The sequence below is a fragment of the Polyodon spathula genome, chromosome 1 (genome assembly GCF_017654505.1).
Source record: "Polyodon spathula isolate WHYD16114869_AA chromosome 1, ASM1765450v1, whole genome shotgun sequence".
Classification (NCBI taxonomy): Eukaryota; Metazoa; Chordata; class Actinopteri; order Acipenseriformes; family Polyodontidae; genus Polyodon; species Polyodon spathula.
Window position 1 is genome coordinate 88,939,402 of NC_054534.1, and position 21,929 is coordinate 88,961,330.

The window sequence follows — 21,929 nt, forward strand, 5'->3', positions numbered from 1 at the left end:
ATATATATATATATATATATATACACACACACACACACACACACACACACACACACATACATACATACACACACTGCATGTTGCATTTTTCTACCCTGATACATTATGAGCATCAACAATTTATTCAAAGCGTTTTCCACTAGTGTTTTCTACTATTATAACAACCTTGACTTGAATAAAGAAGGAAAAACATTGAGTTAAATATTTTGCATCACTCGATTTTCAAGGTGTGGTATCCGAAGCATAATCAACAAGTCAGAGAAACATCATCTGTAATTGACAAACCCAGGACTGGAAGACCCAAAAAGCTGTCTAACAAGGATGAGCAATACATGAAGATAATATCCTTAAGGAATAGAAAGAAGACAAGCATTGAATTGACAACAGGACTGGCAGAAGGCAAAGGCGTTGTTGTCCATCCATTAACAGAATTGCAGCTCTACAAGTATATTCTTTTTTAGTTAGAAAAAATATAAATCCTTTGTGTTAAACTTCAACTCTACCTCTGTCATTGTGTGGGTGCAAGGGGGCTGTGGACATGACCACTACAAAATCTAAATAACTATAATTGACTAAAACCAATAAAGAAAGGTCACAAACATTTATAGATAGACATAAGTAGGATGAAGGAAAATGAATTCCATTTAATATCATTTGTTTATCAAGAGAATTTTTATTAATAAGGGCACCAGCTATTATGTTTGCGAAGCATCTATAAATTAAGAAAAGACACACATGCGCTTACAAAGGTAAGCCAAGATAGCTGTAAGTTATGTAATGTGATACAATATGTTACCAGCAATTGTCCTCAAGACTATACAACTTAAAGTATGTCAATGTTGAGGCTGGATTCTGTGTCGAGCAGATTTAAACACTAAGCTTTAAAACCTCTTGCTCCACCCTATTCATTACAAGCTTAGAACTGTCTCAATAGGAAACTTGAGTAGTGACAAGCTAAGTGATAATAGCTGCCATCCCTCATCGGAAATGGAAACTTGCCAACTAGCAAGCAGCATTACTGTGAAGGAGCCATACTCAGCTACCTTAGGGAACTACACCAATAACACAGACAAACATCAAGGTTTTTGACCATGATGTTAAGATTTGCTATGATCTTCAAGTATACAGTTACAGTTAAGTCCATGTGACTTATAGAGCAGAGTCACAGACTCCTGTATAATGTTTTGCTTACAGCAAATTGTTATTTGGCCTTTGCCGCAGGAAAATTTTAATTTCGTGCATTTTTTACTGATGACGCGCCCTGTGTTCTGTGACGTTTCACAGGAATAATAAGCCGTGTGGTAATCAAACCAGTCTTACTGAAACTTGTTATTGAGTAAACCTAGTGCCTAGAAACAAATAATAATAATAATAATAATAATAATAATAATAATAATAATAATAAAAAACATGTTTCCCACCGTGTATTTTTAATGATACACTTCAAGAGAGTCGTGTACAGGAAATACGATCGGCAGTGCTGACTCTGAAGTTATATAGCTAGTTCAAGATAAACGTAAACACAGCACGAAGACAACGCAGACACGTCATCTCATCTACGGCTGTTTTTGAAGGTAATTATCTCATGAATTTGTAATTCAGTGTGTGTTTCGATTCAGTATGTAATATTTAATTTTTTTTTTATATATATACAAAAAAAAAAAAAAAACATGAGAAAACAGACGAGCTGCCTGTGTTTGACGGTGACTGTACATCTTTGCTTGCACTGACTGCAGTAACTTTGTATTTACTTTGTATTACATGTATTGCTTTATCATAGAGTTATTTTTCCCTATCAATGGTGTTTGTTTTTTCTTCTGCTGTATATATACTTTTTCTTTATTTTTTACTTGCTGTTGTCACAACATGTGGGCTACATTATTCTGCTTTACATAAATAGCTTGGTTTCATACTATTTGTGGTTGTATTAAACTTTTTTCTATAACGTTTGCATATAATAATATAGTAATACGATTAGTGTTTGCTGCATGCTTGATTATTTTACAGTGTATGCTGAAAATAAAAAAAAGTGCTTTTCAGGCACTTTAGTAAATGTAAAAAAAAATACTTTTAATAATAATAATAATAATAATAATAATAATAATAATAATAAACTGCATTTTCACTTGTATGTATTTGTATATTTTAAATGTAAAAGGATTTGCATAAGACTTGACAAAGTCTTTGGTATTTTGTCAAGTCTTATGCAAAAGTATTTGGCTTATTCCGAACAACTTCCATAAGATGGCGCTGTTTTGGGCATTTTTACATACAGACTGGTTCGGACAAACCCTTGTAGCTTGTCAACGGTAAAAAAATATTTGAAAACTGTTTTTTTTTTATTTGAAATACTCTTAATTTCTCAACTGTAATATCCTGATAATGTTTTTCTATCTAACTTGGAAATTGGTTGATATTAGCAGTTATTAAAAATATATTATTTCTTTCATCATAAGTATAAAATAATTATTTTTGAAAGGTTATACACTTGGGTTATATAATGCACAAGCTGTGTTTGAATCCTGCCAAGTTCACATTTTAAATATGTTTGGGGGTCTCAATCAACAATATAGTCCACAAATCATAATGTTAGGTTACTTACATAGCCCTGGTTCCCGGAAAGAGAAGACGACCACCAACCAATACTTCTGGGATATGCCTGCCATAGCTAGGTATTTATGTCAGAGCATGGAGCGAATCTGCCGGCTGTTGTTGACGTAGCTTGGGCGAAATAAATAAAGTGTGTGCTGTTGTTGTGCCTGTGTGTTGATCCTTGCACAACTCCGCTTTGCCAATGTCTGTGCTTGAGTTTTTGCTGCACTGCAAAAAAAAAGAAACAGCCAGTCCGCCGTGTGTTCCTCCACCGGGGCTGTGTTCTAACCTGCCCCGCTGCTGAGTAGACCTCGCCAGCTGCCTCAGCCCGCCCACCTCAGTGCGTCCACCTGCTGAGGGAATAAGTAGTTGCTTCGCAAAGCTCACGTCCTCTTTTGCATTGAACCCGCGAATGAAAGTGATGTGACTTTGCAAGGTTTGATGGTTGTCTTCTCTTTCAGGGAACCTGGGTTACGGTTAACCTAACTTTCCCAACCAATACTTTTGGGAAAATTTTACCAAAGCCTTTGCAAGGGAGTGTGAGCGGACAGCATACAAGGGACGCCTCGCTACCGCCAACTGGTGTTGGTGGTGTGTGCCTACAGCCTCAAGGACCCTTGTGCCTAATCAAGGCGTAGAGGGATCTACCACATTACGTCGGTAAAACCTGGTGAATGTATGCGGAGTAGCCCAGCTAGCCACAGTAGAAATGTCAGTCAATGAGACACCTCAAAAGAGAGCCTGTGACATAGCCACACCTCTGGTAGAGTGTACGGCCACCCTCCCAGGTTGGGGTAGGCCGACATTATTATATGCGGTTGATACTGTGTCCACAATCCAATGGGACAGCCGCTTCTGCGAGAGGGCTTGACCCAGGGTCCCTTCACCATAGCAAACAAAGAGCTGGTCTGACTGACACAGCACTTTCGTCCTATCCACATAACCTCTCAATGCCCTCACTTGGCAGAGGGAATTCAGTTTCAGTGCCACACACACTTCCGGTGACACCATCCAAGTAGAATCTGAGAACTGGTTTCTGAATATGAGCACAATTACAAGTATGAGTAATGGGTTCTCTGCACACCCCTAGAACACATGTATCAAATACAGTGTAGAAAACTAATATAGGCACACAGTCTTATGTTTATACAGTATAATTCAAAAATGTTAATTGACTACATCGAGCATAAATAAAGAAATATATAGGGCTAAATCAATCATTTTAGAAGCGATACACCTGTTTCTGCATTCCTCCAAGCTCAACCACACATTCAGTAATTCAGCAATCGATTCTGCCAGTAAGCAGGAGCTGTGCGAGGCAGAATGGGTTGAAGAACTACCCAAAAAATGTACCATGTGCATTTTGAAGGAGGATTACTCCAATTTCTTTAGTCAGACAAAGGTAATCAATTATGTTTAACGTAATTCCGTGGACTTCACGCTGGGGTGCAAACATGCTGTTCAAGGGTCCATATATTATTAAATAAATATGTAATTGATTAGAGCAAATGTTTCTTCATCTATGTTGCAGTCTGGATAATGGTGTGTCTAAATCAACAAGAATGTTGAATCAAGACAGAATAAACAGACATGTTCCTTGCAGAAGTGAATCCTTCACGCAGGCATGGCTGTTTGTTACATCATAGGCTTATGAACAGCCATCATGCATTTTGTCTTGCTTGACCCAGGTCAAAGCCCGTCGACCCACATCCTGAGGTGGGTCGCTGCCGACCCAGGTACGACCCAGGTACATGGTTTCATAGTACGCAGGATTGTGACCCAGGTACCCAGAAGCACCAGTGGGAAAGAGACTTAAGATCACTCTGAAAGATCATCCTGTTGTGTAGTATAGAAGTAGGGTATATTAATAATATGGATAAGGAGCTTAAAAGGTACCTTTCACCATATATACAAACTTTTGCGTGTTGCAAGCACTCAGTGTGACAATTTGACTATATATATATATATATATATATATATATATATATATATATATATATATATACACACACACAGTGCCTTGCAAAAGTATTCAGACCCCTGACCAATTCTCTCATATTACCGAATTACAAATGGTACACTGAAATTTCGTTCTGTTTGGTATTTTATTTTTAAACACTGAAACTCAAAATCAATTATTGTAAGGTGACATTGGTTTTATGTTGGTAAACATTTTTAAGAAAAATAAAAAACGGAAATATCTTGCTTGCTTGCATAAGTATTCAACCCCTGTGCTGTGGAAGTTCCCAGTTTGCACCGATTAAAGAAATTGCCCTAACGGTGACACAATTACCTTACCATTGGCCTCCGCCTGTGAACCATTAAAGTTGCTGCCACATTTTCGGGATAAAAACAGGCTGTGAATCTGAAGGAACATGAAGACCAAAGAGCATTCTACAGAAGTTAGAGATAAAGTAATACAAATGCATAAATTAGGGAAAGGGTACAAAATAATATCGAAGTGTTTGGATAGCCCAGTGAGCACAGTTGGACCAATAATCAGGAAGTGGAAGCTGCACCACACCACCCAGGCACTGCCAAGAAAAGGCCGTCCCTCAAAACTCAGCACTCAAACAAGAAGGAGGCTTGTGAGAGAAGCCACAGAGAGGCCAACAATCACTTTGAAGGAGCTACAGAGTTCAGTGGTTGGAAGTGGAGTAATGGTGCACCAGTCAGCCATATCAAGAGCTCTGCATAACACTAGCCTGTATGGGAGGGTGGCAAGAAAGAAGCCGTTACTCAAAAAGTACCATCTGAAAGCACATCTGGAGTTTGCCAGAAAGCATGAGAGTGACCCAGCTGCAATGTGGGAAAAGGTTTTGTGGTCAGATGAGACCAAGATAGAGCTTTTTGGCCAAAACTTAAAGTGCTATGTGTGGCGCAAACCTAAAACTGCCCATGCCTCAAGACACACCATCCCTACAGTGAAGTATGGTGGTGGTAGCATCATGCTGTGGGGATGCTTCTCATCTGCAGGGACTGGGCATCTTGTTACAATTGAAGGAAGAATGGATGGAGCAAAATACTGCAAGAGAATCTGCTTCAGTCCGCTAAAAAACTGAAGCTTGGGAGGAAATTCACCTTTCAGCAGGACAATGATCCCAAGCACAAGGCCAAAGCAACACTGGAGTGGCTCAAGAACAAAAAGGTGAATGTCCTACAGTGGCCCAGTCAAAGTCCTGATCTCAATCCCATTGAGAATCTGTGGTACTGTTTGAAAATTGCGGTTCCACAAGCATCGTCCAACCAATCTGAACAACATGGAGCAAATCTGCCAAGAAGAATGGGCCAAAATCACTCCGACACTGTGTGCAAAGCTGGTACATACTTACCCCAAAAGACTTAAAGCTGTCATTGCAGCGAAAGGTGGCTCTACCAAATATTAATGTGTGAGGGTTGAATACTTATGCAAGCAAGATATTTCAGTTTTTTATTTTTCTTAAAAATATTTCCCAACATAAAACCAATGTCACCTTACAATAATTGATTTTGAGTTTCAGTGTTTAAAATAAAATATCGAACAGAACGAAATTTCAATGTACCATTTGTAATTCGGTAATATGAGAGAATTGGTGAGGGGTCTGAATACCTTTGCAAGGCACTGTGTGTGTGTGTGTGTGTGTGTGTGTGTATATATCTATATATATATTTAAAATGACTTGTGGTGACCAATATAGAATGAAAATGACAAAAAAAAAATTTTTGTGTGGGTGTGTTATTTATGTATTTATTTATTTTTAAATAAGGAAGAAGGTTTGTGTTTCTGTGGGGCCATGAACAGATTTAAGTTCAGCACCATCTCTAAATAAAATGTTGTTACTTTTATTAAGCACTGGTAATAATCTGAAGCAGTGGTATTTCAAAATAATGAAATCATGGTTTAACTTTAACGAAATACATTAGAATGGTTTTATTACTAAAAACGTGTCGTTCTTGTTCAAACTTATTTTCAGTTTTCATATCAGGCTTTTTGTGCTCATTGAATCAAAAATTGAATGTTTTTCAAGTCAAATAAGACTGGCAAAAGTAAACCAAAATTATTATTATTATTATTATTATTATTATTATTATTATTATTATTATTATTATTATTAACGATTCGTATAACAGGCATGTCGGTAAACCTGATTAAGGTTATTTTATTTATTTATTTTTTTCAGTTAGGTTTCAGACAGACTTGCCTAGCCCCCTCAAATAAAAATTATGCTGGTTGCGCCACTGGGGACAAGTTAAGACAGAACAGGGATTTACTATCGCTAAGCAGAAAAAGTAAATTGAGTGTTAAACATTTGCTAAATTGATATTGTTACATAACTACTGCAAGGCATTTTGATAATACAATAATCCTTTATGAAAAAAATGAATGAATTATTTCAGTAGCAATTTAGATTACGGTGCACAAATAACCATATGATTACTGTGTAACTATATGGTAATAATCCAGTTTTACTGGGTAAATACCAATTATTTTCCATTCTTTTATTGTAACTACTGTTAGAATAGACTGGAATACTATAACTGAATAACTTGATTTATTTGCTGCCTGTTGCTCATTGCAATCAATAACTGCATTAATGAGAATATCACTTGAAGATGACAGGCAACAGCAAACTGTTAAAATTGTAATTATAGCAGGAAACAAGACCATTTCCATTTAACTACCTACTCATTCCAAGTAGCTACAATGAAAGAACAGAATACAATTGGTATTTACCCAGTAAAACGGGATTATTATCATAAAATTACACAGTAATTACATGGTTATTTGTGCACTGTAACCATTGCTACCATTATTTCTTATGGTTTCTTTGTTTTTTGCAATTACCCATGTATTTCATATTGTGAATAACATTTTCTAATGTTTTATAAAAAGTAATATTGAATTTTAATTTTAGGAAATTGAGATATACTGCCTACAGACAGTTTGTGAGGTGGTGCTGGGGTTACTTAGGGACCTTCCTATCGTCAAAGGAAATGGTAGGAGTTCAAAAGATATATATTTAAAAAAAAAAAAAAAAAAAAAAACAACACACACCTTTATAGGTTACTTTATCAGATTAATATGTTTTTCTTTAAATCCACAGCTTCAAGCAGTTTTAAATAAGAACAAACATGTTTCGGCCAATTGGTTTTCATCTGTGTAATACAGAAAGAACAAAGAACACAAGACTTAAACTCAGTAACACACGAAAATTCACTTGCCATGTCAGGAAAGTAGCACAGCAGTCGTACTTGTCCAAATTTGATCTGTACCTGGCAAGCAGACAGTCGTTAATATCGTCCTGTTAGCAAAATGTATTTAACAGAGGATCACCCTTACAGCAATACATGTTTCTTAGCATCTTCTCATGATAAAATGAGGTTATCCAACGAGCAGGAAGGCAACCAATTCTACTCTTGTATGAGCTTGTCAAAGCTGAAGAGAAAACAACTGGACATTGTTCAGCTTCAGAAATATGGTCAGCAACACAATCACCACCACCACCTGCATCGTCACAATCAGTTCTAGTGTCTGCATCCTTCAGAGGCTAAAACAAACAAATGATTTATTAAAAGTGCAATTTCTTCATCTGTTTTCTCTTAGTACTGTGAAAATCACTTCAGATTTAGTGTACGGTTTTTCCAGCATTCAACAACTATTATTTGTTTTTAAAATAAGATAAAGATTTGAGAGTCAACTGGAAAAAAAAAAAAAGTGACACTCGATCATATCTAAACTGCAAATTGGTCTTTTGTTACGTGTCAATCGGACTAAACCTGAAATCAATTGTGTTATGGTCACTTGAAAATTGCGTACAGGTGGCAGCACAAAGGGATATCCACTAGGAAGTGTCCTGAGGGCACCAGATGATTCTTAATGGTTAGGGTTAGGTTTTAGGGCTGGAGTTGCTTAAGGTTAGGGTTGGGGTTGGGTTAGGGTCAGGGTGGGTTAATTTTGTAGAGTTGCCAAGTTCTTGTTTGTTGCACTCGACCAACAACAAAGGAAACCCCAGGTAAGGCTGGCCAGCAAATCGTAAAAAATATCAAGGAGAAGAATATACAACCTGCAAAGAGGGGCATTTGTTACCTTGCTGAGTGGATATCAATTAATGAAAGACAGTTGTTCGTTAAACCAGCCCAGACAAAACATTGAGGATTTCTGTGCTTCAATGCAAGGTACTTTGCAATCAAGAACAGCTTTACAACTGCACTTGATTTTGAGGAAGATTTTTTTGAGGAAGATTTTGCCAGCAAAAAAGCAAGAAGGAAGCCATTTTAAATTGGGTTTGATTACACATCAATGTACGGGTATTTCTGTGTATATAAAATTTTTCTCAGTTTCCTGGACAAATATGTAGGCTGCATGTGTGTATGTGTAGCTATACACGGTAGTTATGTTTGCATGCAGGCCTACACATTCGTTGATGCATTATACTTTGGTATAATTACTGTATTATCATCAATTTAAAACTTCTGTTAATATGTTAAATGAAGAAACTATTCTTACCCTGGCAACTTCCATTTTGTGGACCACTTTTCAGCTCCCTCTTCTTGCAGAACCGAATTTGAAAATTGAACGGAACTTTTAAAACTGTCAGACGAGAAATGCTCTCCTCAAATAACTGAAGAACTAGCTTCGTTGAAGTCTTTTTTCTTTATTGACACACATATGCATTGTTCAGGGATCTTTTGGAAATGGGCGGATGCTATGTCCAGTATTATAAGAGTTCCCAGAGAACTGAATAACACACCTCTACCACAGTGAAATGTTTTTGTACAGTACAGAGCAAAATACCTTCACTGTTTGACAAACAAACCAGTTCTAGTGTGCTCTTCTGCAGTACACAGTGTTTGTTCTCAAACTGACATTACTGGTAGCAGTTGCCAGATGGTGCTGTTTTTTGGTTGGGCCACTCGTGGAGACTTCAAATCCATTTGTATTAGATGTTAAGCAAAAAAACAAAAAAACAAAAATAAAACAAAAAAAACTTAATTTATATGTTGTCAACAAAAAATGTATTTGACATGCTACTTACACTTTAACATTTTAAATTCTAGGTGGTTCCATTAACTTGAGAATCCCTTCATGTTCAGTTTTTGTTGACAATTCACTTTTTAAAACATTTGGACTTAACCTCACTAGGCTTAAGGGACTGTTGCGTGACCATTTGGATGAGACATTAGACAAAAATCTGAATGCACTTCGTGTGTGTGACTTTTGCTGAACAAGTAAGGGTTTACATCCATACAGCTTTTAAACAAGATAAAGAAAGTGAACACTAAGTACATGTTTTTTAAATTGTTTGGATGTATTATTGTACTGTCCAATGTACCACTGTTTATTTAATGCACATTAGGTACATGTGCCCCACAAATGAGTTTAAGTACAGGAAGACGCCAGAATTTATTTATTTTACCTTTTTTTTCTTTTTATACCTTATTGTTCTAGCAGTAGTAAAAAAAAAAAAAAATGATTAGACAGAATGATTAGTAGCTTGTTTGGCATTCCACATGATATCAGCCTTTCATGATTATTGGGATAGAAGAAATCTCACTCAGCTTCACTGAAAGAGGGGATTGACAATCAATTATTTATAACCATTATCTCTAAGCTTTCCTACATACACTGACACACTGGAGTTTGTACGGGAGTTTTTGGCAGATGCAGTTTTATTATTCCAACCAAATCTTTGAACTGCTGAGCTACTTGAATGTATCTTTGTGTCATGAATTTCAGCATGCAGTGTGCTGATACTGGATTTTACATTGTGGAAAAATTTGACAGCCAGAACATGATACAATTTACATTTGCTTCTGAGTAGGTTCAACTATAGCTTGCATAATGTCTGTTTTCCATAGCATAAACCACCACAACCTTGCTAAGACAACAACATTTGTAGATTTTTATCAGAACCCATACTTTTATTTATGTTTTAAAAGAAGGTGACCTGGTTGCAGTTGTAGTCTGGGATATGTACTCCAATTTGTCACTCTGTGTCATGTCCTTCAATCCATGTTACAGCCAACAAACAAACAGTTAACCTTTGTGCTGACCAATAACTCATTTAACGTGTCACGTGGTTCGACATCTTTGTTTAACTTTGTTTAACGATGTGCCAATAAATTATTTCATTGCGCCTATGCTGTTGTAAAGATTTTATCCTGCCTCCACATTTTCTGTGCAACAAACACTAGGTACTAGGACTGTGGGTCTAATTGTTATTCTCTTTGCACCAGTGTAAACTTTTGTCTCCTTGTGCTTAAACAATGTAAATGTTTAAGAAATAATCTGTAGTATTATGTTTACTGCATCTAAACAAAAGTTCCTTGATTATCATTTACCATATACACTACATTTTAAAAAGAACATCAATCTTGTATTATTTTACACTGAACAAAAATATAAACGCAACATGTAAAGTGTTGGTCCCATGACTCATGAGCTGAAATAAAAGATCCCAGAAATTTTCCATATGCACACAAAGCTTATTTCTCTCAAATTTTGTGCACACATTTATTAATATCCCTGTTAGTGAGCATTTCTCTTTTGCCAAGATAATCCATCCACCTGACAGGTGTGGCATATCAAGAAGCTGATTAAACAGTATGATCATTACACAGGTGCACCTTGTCCTGGGGACAATAAAAGGCCACTCTAAAATGTGCAGTTTTGTCACACAACACAATGCCACAGATGTCTCAAGTTTTGAGGGAATGTCCACCAGAGCTGTTGCCAGAGAATTGAAAGTTCATTTCTCTACCATAAGCCGCCTCCAACATCGTTTTAGAGAATTTGGCAGTACGTCCAACCGGCCTCACAACCACAGACCATGTGTAACCACGCCAGCCCAGGACCTCCACATCCGGCTTTTTCACCTGCGGGATCGTCTGAGACCAGCCTCTCGGACAGCTGATGAAACTGTGGGTTTGCACCAACCGAAGAATTTCTGCACAAACTGTCAGAAACCGTCTCAGGGAAGCTCATTTGCGTGCTCGTCGTCGTCACCAGGGTCTTGACCTGACTGCAGTTCGGCGTTGTAACCGACTTCAGTGGGCAAATGCTCACCTTCGATGGCCACTGGCATGCTGGAGAAGTGTGCTCTTCATGGATGAATCCCGGTTTCAACTGTACTGGGCAGATGGCAGACAGCGTGTATGGTGTCGTGTGGGCAAGCGATTTGCTGATGTCAACATTGTGAACAGAGTGCCCCATAGTGGCAGTGGGGTTATGGTATGGGCAGGCATAAGCTATGGACAACAAACACAATTGCATTTTATCAATGGCCATTTGAATGCACAGAGATACCTTGACGAGATCCTGAGGCCCATTGTCGTGCCATTCGTCCGCCGCCTATCACCTCATTTTTCAGCATGATAATGCAAGGCCCCATGTCGCAAGGATCTGTACACAATTCCTGGAAGCTGAAAATGTCCCAGTTCTTCCATGAACTGCATACTCACCAGATATGTCACCCATTGAGCATGTTTAGGAAGCTCTGGATCGACGTGTACGACAGCGTGTTCCAGGGCCTGCCAATATCCAGCAACTTCGCACAGCCATTGAAGAAGAGTGGGACAACATTCCACAGGCCACAATCAACAGCCTGATCAACTATATGTGAAGGAGATGTGTTGCGCTGTATGTTTAAGGTATCTGTGACCAACAGATGCATATTTGTATTCCCAGTCATGTGAAATCCATAGATTAGGCCCTAATGAATTTATTTCAATTGACTGATTTCCTTATTATGAACTGTAACTCAGTAAAATCTTTGAAATTGTTGCATTTATATTTTTGTTCAGTGCAAAAAAACTGTATAGTACTGTATAGTTTATTATTTTATTTGAAACACAGCTTTTTTATGATTTATTCAAGTCTGATCATGAATATTTTAATGTAGTTATTTACTACTTTATGCTGAGAATTTGATTTTAAATATCTCTTGACCAGAAAGATCTTAAAATTGTAATTACATTTAGGTAAGTCTAGGTTTTAATGAGAACAAATGTTTTCTTATAGCAATAGTGCCCTGTTGATGAAGGCTCTACCATGTGTTAGTTGACCTTTAGTTCTGTTAGCAACCTCACCTTTTGCTCAGGACGCATAACTCCAGGCACGGTCAACTACCACACAGTAGAGCCTTCACCGACGGGTAAATGGGAACTACCTTTTAATTAGAATGTTTGCTGTGCCCCCATCAAAACTTTAATGTGACCACCCAAAGAGAGCATGCCCACAGGTTAAGAAATGAGTGTGCTGTAAAATGGGAAAATACAGTGTAACTTGAAAATACTTCACTTTTTGGAGGACACTGAAGTTTAAAATCCAATGAATCAGATACACTTCTATTTCAATAATAGCAGAGACTGGATCCTTACTGACACATGCATCAGGAGTATGGCAAAACATATATTTTTTACATTATTTGTCAATGCATTTCGTTATTAAGCAATTGAATCATCACATTGAGATTTGAAGAGTAAGTGGCTTCAATGTTTTCTACCCCTCCTTACATTTTTATGATGTTTACAGTAATTTGGAATGGATATTAGTAATGTATACATTTTTGATAATTCTGTATCAAGGTGCTTTCAACAGAGTTTGTGAACTGCTCTTGATTCTAGTTGCCTGCCTTAGACAAATGTGACATGTGCTACTATACAGTTGTATGTAGTTCAAGTGCACTATACAAAAACAACTCTATGCTAAGATGGATTTTTTTTAAATGCTTGAATTAATGTTAAATAACATGCACACTAGGCACTGCCAAATACCCATAGCCAGTGCTATTTAGTTTTAATGCGATTCAGTTGTGAGGCTCAATAGTTGTGATGTTGTATTACCACTTTTATTCTACATTGTACTACATTTTGATTTGTCCAATCCCCTGTACTGGCTAGAATTTGCGAAATCATTCTCGGTATCATTGCTTTCATTGGTTATGTTGAATTATTCTGAGACAAAGTACCTTTACAATAATTTAAACTTTAAATTCCATTCAACCTGATCACTGCCTTGTAAATTCCCATTACTGTGCATTTCAAAACCATGTAAAACCCTAAGGGCTCTATAGCATGGAGGGTCAAACACTCCAAATGGATGGCATTGAACTTATATACAATTTTCACAGAGGTATGTGCAATTGTTCATAGTACTAATTAATAATACATTAAAATAAGTTCCTCTTAAATAAATTGACTTAAAAATAATTTAAAAAAAATAAAAAATAAAATAAAATAAAAACTATTCAAATAGGTTTAAGTACCATTGTGCACAGGGCTTTTACTGCATGAACGTACATCAAAGAAATATTAAAATGACACTGTGGCAAAGTGCCTGCCCCTGTGTGTATTTTGTGTTGTGTGTTAATGTTGGTGTATAGTCACTGGTACATGGCATATAAACGGGTCTGTGTAACACGAGTGTTTAAAATGTATATTTGTATTTAGGCACGAGGATTGCACAGCACTTCACATGCAAGTAAAATGTAATAATATGTGAGCACGGAGAATTTCACTTTATTAATTCACGTGCAGTTGTACCGCAACTCCAATCGAATGATTGATTAGCAGTCGAATCTCGGTACAGCTGCATAAAAGCAGCATGTTTTCACATACTTGGGGTTGTGTGTTCAGTGAGTGGAGAACGGGATTGGAGACGGAGGTAATAATAAGAGGAGTATCGTATAATAATAATAATAATAATTGTTAAATAGAAGCTCATCGTGTGTTGTCTATATAGTCCGTTTTGTTTGTCTTTTTGTTTTGGCGACGATTGCCATGTCCTGTATTTTTGTTTGTACAACCATTTTATTTACTGTTCTGTTCACTCATTAGATGCTGAGCGAAACCATTCGCTCAGCTCCACCAAACTCCACCTCTCTTGTTGTTCATTTCCTGGCTCTGGTCTGACGCCACCCACTCCGGCCATCTTTGTGACAGACACACATTACTCGTCCCCTTGACTTAGTTGATAATACTATTTTATTAAAGGATTACTGTCAAAAGTTTGAGTATACTTGCTGGAAACTAGGTTTTTTCATAATTGACAATGTTTTATGTTGTATACTTTTCTGTAAATACTGGAAAATGAAAACACATGTTACAATATACAAAACATAAGGAGTATCAAAGAAATGTTCAAGAAAATTGAAAATTGTCTCTAAATCTTGGATTCCTCCAAATAGCCACAGTTTGCCTTAATAACAGCCTTGAGTCATTCGATTAACAAGTTTCAGCAGGAAATCACCCAACATGTCTTCCCAGCTCTTCTGCGGCATTTCCCAGAGATGTAGGGCACTTGTGGATAGCTTTGCTTTGACTCTTCTGTCCAGTTTGTCCCATACAAGTTCTATGGGATTGAGGTCTGGAGACTGGGCAGGCCAGATCTTTAGATTGAGTTGTCCTTCACTTTCCTTCTTCACTAGATAGTTCTTTCACAACTTTGAGGTGTGTTTCGGGTCATTGTCTTGCTGAAGAATGAAGGACTGCCCAACTAGCCATAATCCTGATGGAATGGCATGCCTCTGAAATATGCTATGATAGCCATGCTGGTTGAGCTTGCCGTGGACTTGGTTAAGATCACCAGCAAAGCAACCCCAGACCATGACACTGCCTCCTCCATACTTGACAGTGCCATGAAAAAGTATTTGCCCCCTGTCTGATTTTCTGCATTTTTGCCCATTTTTCACAATGAATTTGGTCAGATCTTTTTTGTGGGTTGTAGTAGTATATAGAGGGAGTCTAAGAGAAAAAATGACACCAAAGTTTGGTGCTTCTTACATTTGTTTGGTGTGCAAGGTAATCAAACATGCAATCTTCAGGTATGAAAAAGTAATTGACCCCCTAGTTAACTCAACCCAATTAAAAGGATAATTAGGGTCAGCTGTTTGAATACTTTGGCCCTTACCATCAGAGTGAAGTTGTCAACACACAAGTTCTAGAGGTACATCATGCCATGATCAAAAGAAATTCCTGAAGACCTCCAAAAAAAGTCTGTCTATCAGTCTGGAAAGGATTACAAAGCCATTTCTAAGGCTCTGGGGCTCCACCAAACCACAGTCAGAGCCATATTGTCCAAATGGAGAAAGTTTGGGACATTAGTGAATCTTCCCAGGAGTGGTCAGAATTCTTCCACGGTACTGTAAGAGACTGATCAATAACTACAAGAAGCGTTGGGTTGCAGTTATTGCTGCTAAAGGTGGCGTAACCAGTTATTGAGTCTAATGGGGTGATTACTTTTTCACATGGGGGCATTGGGTGTTGCATAACTTTCTTTAATACATAAATGAAATAAGTATCAAAATGTTGTGTTATTTGTTCACTCAGGCTCCTTTTTATCTAATATTAGTTTTTGGTTGAAGATCTGATAACATTCAGTGTCAGAAATATGCAAAAATGCAGAAAATCAGACAGGGGCAAATACTTTTTCACTGTACAGTATATGTTTTTAAATATTTATAAATACAAGAAACAAGTGGATATAAGGAGATACTGGGTTTTTTGTGTTTGTTTTGTCTTATTACTGATAATTGAATGAATAACTATTTTTTTATTTATAAATATTTATTTTGAGAAAATAATCAAGATTAGTGTCCATTATTGCTTATAAATACCCTGAGAATAAATGTGTATTATGTCATTGCAATCACTCAGGTGAAACAATGTCTTGCAATTTGCCCAAACATCAATATTTTTCAATAAAACTTTCAAGTATTGTAAGGTCCCTCGGGTCATAGAACAACACTTTTGTTAAAGCATCCCTCCCACAGTGCAAGATGCACCCTATAGCTTGGAGCTCACTAGTTCGAATCCAAGCTATGCCACTGCCGACCATGGGTGGGAGTTCCCAGGGGGCCGCGCACAATTGGCCAAGTGCTGCCTGGGTAGGGTAGGGGTTAGGTCGGCTGGGGAGTGCTTGGCTCAATGCACACTAGCAACCCCTGAGACTGGCCGGGCACCTGCAGGCCAGCCTGTATGCAATGCAGAACTGCATGCTCCTCCAATGTTGTAAGTTCTGATATGGCTTTACGGCGAACTTGCAGTGCGAAAAAAACCCGACGGCTGACGGCACCTGTTTTGGAGGACACAAGTTCTCATCCTCGTCTCTCCCGATTTGGTTCGGAGGTTGCAACAATGAGCCAGGTTGAATAATAATTGCACACTCCAAAAATTGGGAGAAAAAAAGTGGAAAATTAACAAAAATAATTGTTTAAAAAAGACAATCCCTTCCCCCAAATATTCTGTTAAAAAAAGTGAAAAGTTTTTTTTTTTTTTTCTGAAGTACTTTATAAAGTTTTTAAAGACTGTTCTGAAAAAAGGACACCATTTCCAAGATGGGTTTAAACTGAGCCACTTCGAAGCTCAGATTTTTATTAACAAAAAACAAATAAAAGATTTAATCAAAACACAAAAAAAATGGCACAGTGGCCAAAACAGACAGTGGACAAACACTAAACACACAACAAGTATCGTGCTGGCCTTCCTTTACTTTTTAAACTTTTTAATTCTCCTCTGCCTCTCGTTCCTTCTCTCTGAACACCCAACCCTGAGTGAATGCTTCGTGCCTCTATATATACAGTTGTGTCGAGATTCAATTACTAATTAATCATTCACTTAAATCTCGGCACATGTATTCATTTGTGCAATCCCATGCTCACATATTATTAAATACTTTATCTGCATGTGAAGTGATAGCAATCCTCGTTCCTAAATACAACTATATATTTTAAATCACTAGAGCTACACAGACCCATTTATATCCTGTGCACCAATGCCTATACACCAACATTAACACACCACACACAACATATAAACATAAAATACACACTGGTGCGGGGCACACTGCTACATATACTTTTTGTGTCTATTAGGTCGCCAGGGTGATTTGACACAGGCAATTTGGTCCAAGCTGAAGTTTCTTAATTAGCAGATAACTGTGGCGTGGTTGGTGGTGAAGTGTGTGTATATAGTATGCCAAGCCACATTATCATTTAGAGACATCTCAATCATTTCCAGATATCTTCCAGATACCTTCAAATATTTAAATATATCCTAAGATATCTAAAATACATTTGGAAATGTATTTTAGAGCTATGTTAAAATGGAGCTTTGAATGAAATAGCTAATATCATACAGTTTAAAGTTGTTATAAAAAATCTAATGCAGTCCATTAGCAGCTCTAAAATCAGGCTATGCTGTGATTGCCCTGGACCTTAACAACAAAAAGACTGTGAATGAAAAAAACAAACAAAAAAAAACAACTAGGTTCAGATTTTAAAGTCAGTTTAAGAAGTATTCAAGAAGACATCAGTGCATATTAAAATACAGTAAACAGTTTTGTTTGTGTTGACTGTGAGTGACATGCAGCAAGCAAGCAATCCTGCCTGTCCCACTGAGTTTAACTGATGCTCTGAGCTTGAGGACAGGTGGTAAGAAGCAAAGGCTCAGCATTTAAAATACTATATCTAGTTACTTCTCGTGAAAATAAACTGATTAGACACATGTCCCGATGCTATGAGTTTTCTACATGGTCCTGGCCAGATTTAGCAGTCGCTTATTGTAAATTAGTTCTTATAATACAAATTCTTAATTGTATTTCTTACTTGCTTTCTTCAAAGGGCATTTTGTTTAGCACACATTATCAACAGATGTTCAATGATTGTAAATGCAGTAAAGACTCAAAGTAAAAGCTTGTGAAGTGAAGATTTGCTTCTATCATAGTCTAGTTCTACAACTACTGGAAAAAGGTTATATGTGGAAGGGTATATATTGAAATTCAAAACCACCTTATCTACCACAGTAGTGCTTGTCTGAAGATTAATGAGGTATTTCTGTAGAGTTCAGATTTGTCACAAGGTCTGCACAAGTGATAAAATTAAATTTAAAACACCAGGGTGTTGTCACCCATCAGTCCTATGCCATGTTGCTATGATAAGTATTCTCTAATTAAACCCTTTAGTGCAAAAAGCTTTACTAAGACTGCTGCTGTATATTGTTACTAAGTTTTGTGTGACCTGCTTATTATTTTAAAAAAATGTATATTAATAGTTTTGCATGTTGAGCATATTCGTGGTTTGATGCATATGTTTAGATGTCCTTGTTTTTATTTTGTGTTGGTGGTATGGTTACTTTTAAAAGCATATATAATGGGAAAAAAAATGATCAGTTATTTTTAGCTATACAACCCAGTAAAATCAGTCATAATTTTTTGTGAAAACATTTTTTATTTTGGGTTAAAAGTCAGATTGTCCTTGGAAAGGGTTACAAGTTGTGTACATTTCTTTTAATAAATGCTTTTAAACATAACTGTTCAGATTATTGTGATAAAAAGATTTCACTTTGGGATACAATATTTAACGAAGAGGCTGACTTATTATTAGCTGCTTTATGTACATTACTTTAGCTGTGTTCGCTAGGATAACACTATATTAAGGTGTTGCTTATTAATTCTTTATAAATGTTTTATAAATCTATAATATATGCTTAATAACTATGTTATATAGTGTTAATAAAGCACTGTTTTATAACAGCAATAGCCATAGACGGAATTAAGTTTGCCAGCTATTCTACTTTTGTATGTTTAAATGTTATTCTGTCTATGGTTATTGTATGGTTATAAACCATCTATAATAGTTTATTAACACTATAACATTGTTATTAAGCATATATTGTATATTTATAAGACATTTATAAAACCGTAATAAACAGCACCTTAATATAAAGTGTTATCCATGTTGGCTTTATCGAACTAAATCTTTATTTGGGGAAAATAAAAATCAAACCATTTGAATCAGAGCCTAAGTAGGCCAGAAAATTGAAAACTTCTCTTGTTAATAACATAGTGTGTTGCATTGGGGCTTGGTGTTATCTGTTTATTCAGACAGTGGATTTTGCTATAGAAAGGAAATGCTGATGATGCAATGTACTGACCCACATATTGGCTCCCAACAGACTGCACCAGCTGGCTCTGTGTGCTTATTGTTTAAATAAGACCACACACTTTTCCATCCAATCCTTTACTGCAAAGATTGAGATATATGAGTATGTCCATGTTTACTGCCAGGTAAAAGGTTCAGGAAATAAAAGTCATTTTGGACACTAGGTTCTAAATGGCTGTTTCTTTTAAAACAAAAATGTCTACAATCTAAACAGGTATTCTATTATATTATGGACACATGACATAATTACATATTAAACATAATACTTATGAATATACACAATTTCAGGCATAGACTTTAACTCTTTGCAGTCCAACTATTCAGTGCTCGTCAGGCATGTCAGGTCCAATTTATTTTCACATGAGCTGTTTAAAATATTTTTTTTTCAGAGTAAAATAGGTTTAAAGGGCATTGGATTGCAAATGGACGCCCCCAATACTGTATCTACAGCCAAGCCCCACCTCTTGTTCGCTGTATCTTTCACATACCTCTTTATAAACACGCATACTGATAAATCCTTTTCTGATCACTCATTTTATAGCCAAACTAGCCAAATAATGCGACCCAAGTCATTATTTTTTTACTATAACATCTCAAAAAGCTCTGCAAATGTCAGTGATATTCTTTGAGCGCTGGATGCAGAAGCAACTACTTCCTTTGTTATGTCCATGTTATCTCTGCTATGATACAGTCTTTTTTTTTGGTTTCAAACAAACAACTAGAAACAATGTGCTTTAAGTCTTTTTATTGATGTCGGACAGGGCCTGACATCAGACTGGAAAGGGAAAGGGTTAATCGATAGTCTACCTTTTCTCTTTTTATTTTTCATTGGGTACTCAATCATTTAAATATTTTTCTCCTTTCTCCCAAATTTGAGTGCCACATCTTTGCTACTAAACAAAAACCAGATGTCTAGCCTGTGGGAGGGCAAAGGCCAATGCAATGCTCTTCATAGGTCCCCAGCTAAGATTGACAACTTAGGCAACGAATTACATGACTCACCCTGCACTACATGTGACAGTGCTTTTACAATGTGAGCTATTTATGTGCATTTCAAAACCAAATACCTGTATTGAAATTAAATACAACTGTTTTACTAACAGGAGAATGTATTTCAGCAACTTAAACATTCTCATATATGTATTTTTTTAAACAAGAAAGTGAATAAAAATGTGAAATGCTATGCATAGACAACACACAATTGAACATTGTATCTCAGCAGTATCAGTCAGGTATATGAGATTACATTGTTAATGTGATAAACACTAATAGTATATTCACTTTCAAGAAAGTGGATGTCCTCCTTTGGGCAGATGTTGTACACTGCTTTACAAATGTAAGGGCGGATAATAGAATTCACAAATGAATACAAATATTTAATAGTACAGAAAACAAACTCCTGGTGTGTAAAATAAGTTTTTTTCAGTAAATAGCACATCTGGGAAAGGAAGGAAGCATACATAATTGTGGAGTGTACGGTGCAGAGTGCTACTTTTTCACTAAAGCATGCTGTTCTTTCAACAGAAGCAATCAAATTAACTATTCTGTACCAAAAAAAGTCTGTTAAAGCAAACATTATCCTGTTACTCACTAGTAAACAGAGTGAAACAAGTGGGAGGGGGCATCTCTGTTAGATAAAATGTGGAACAACTGTGACAGAAGGACTCAAGCAACACCTTCCAATCATGAATTCCCATCAGGTATGTTGCTTACTCAGAATTTGATCAGTATGCACCCTAGATAGCATGCTGCAGTTTGAGATCATTAATATGCATTACATGAGCAATTGTGCTGACCCAAATTAAACCACATCGACAAACTGAATCACAATTTAAAACAAGTTAACAGACATATAGCACACAAGAAAGGTCCTCTACTTACGACACACTGATCTACCATAAGCAAACCCAGATGTTAGAAGTAAAATGTTTTGAATATCTCATGTTAAGGCAGATTTTCTGCGATTCAAGTTTTGAACAACAACCTTTTGTGATTAGGAGTTATTTCTTGTAGAATACGAGCCCTCCAACTTGAGGTTCTCCTTGAGGTTCTTGAGTAGCTGTTAGCTTAGTGAGGAGGTTAAAGCTGGGTAGACATCCTGCATGGGTCAAAAATCTTTGAATTACAAGGTAAAACTATAAGACTCATTAAGGGGGGGGGGGTCGTAAATGATAACTCCAAAGTTAATAAACAAATTGGTATGTAGCATTGAATTGGGCATTTCAAGTGGTTGCTATGCCTATTTCATTATTAAATAATCGTGCTAATGTGATTTCTGAAATGATGTTGATTTACGAAGTTATGTTAATATTTTAATGAGCAGTGTTTCTTGCAACTATTTCTTTTGTGTCTGTGGGAATTTAAAAGGAAATATGTGTTAATCATCATAATTTATCAGGAATTAATTTGCACTTGGAA

General features: G+C 36.6%; 1 long non-coding RNA gene across 2 annotated transcripts in view; it reads left to right on the forward strand.

The window, feature by feature from the left end:
* The first annotated feature begins 1,432 nt into the window (after positions 1 to 1,432).
* LOC121300620 overlaps positions 1,433 to 21,929 on the forward strand; it is a 90,083-nt gene continuing 69,586 nt past the window's right edge. For both annotated transcript variants that reach the window (XR_005947552.1, XR_005947548.1), the window contains exon 1: positions 1,433 to 1,574. This is a non-coding gene — a long non-coding RNA (uncharacterized LOC121300620). The remainder of the gene's footprint in view (positions 1,575 to 21,929) is intronic.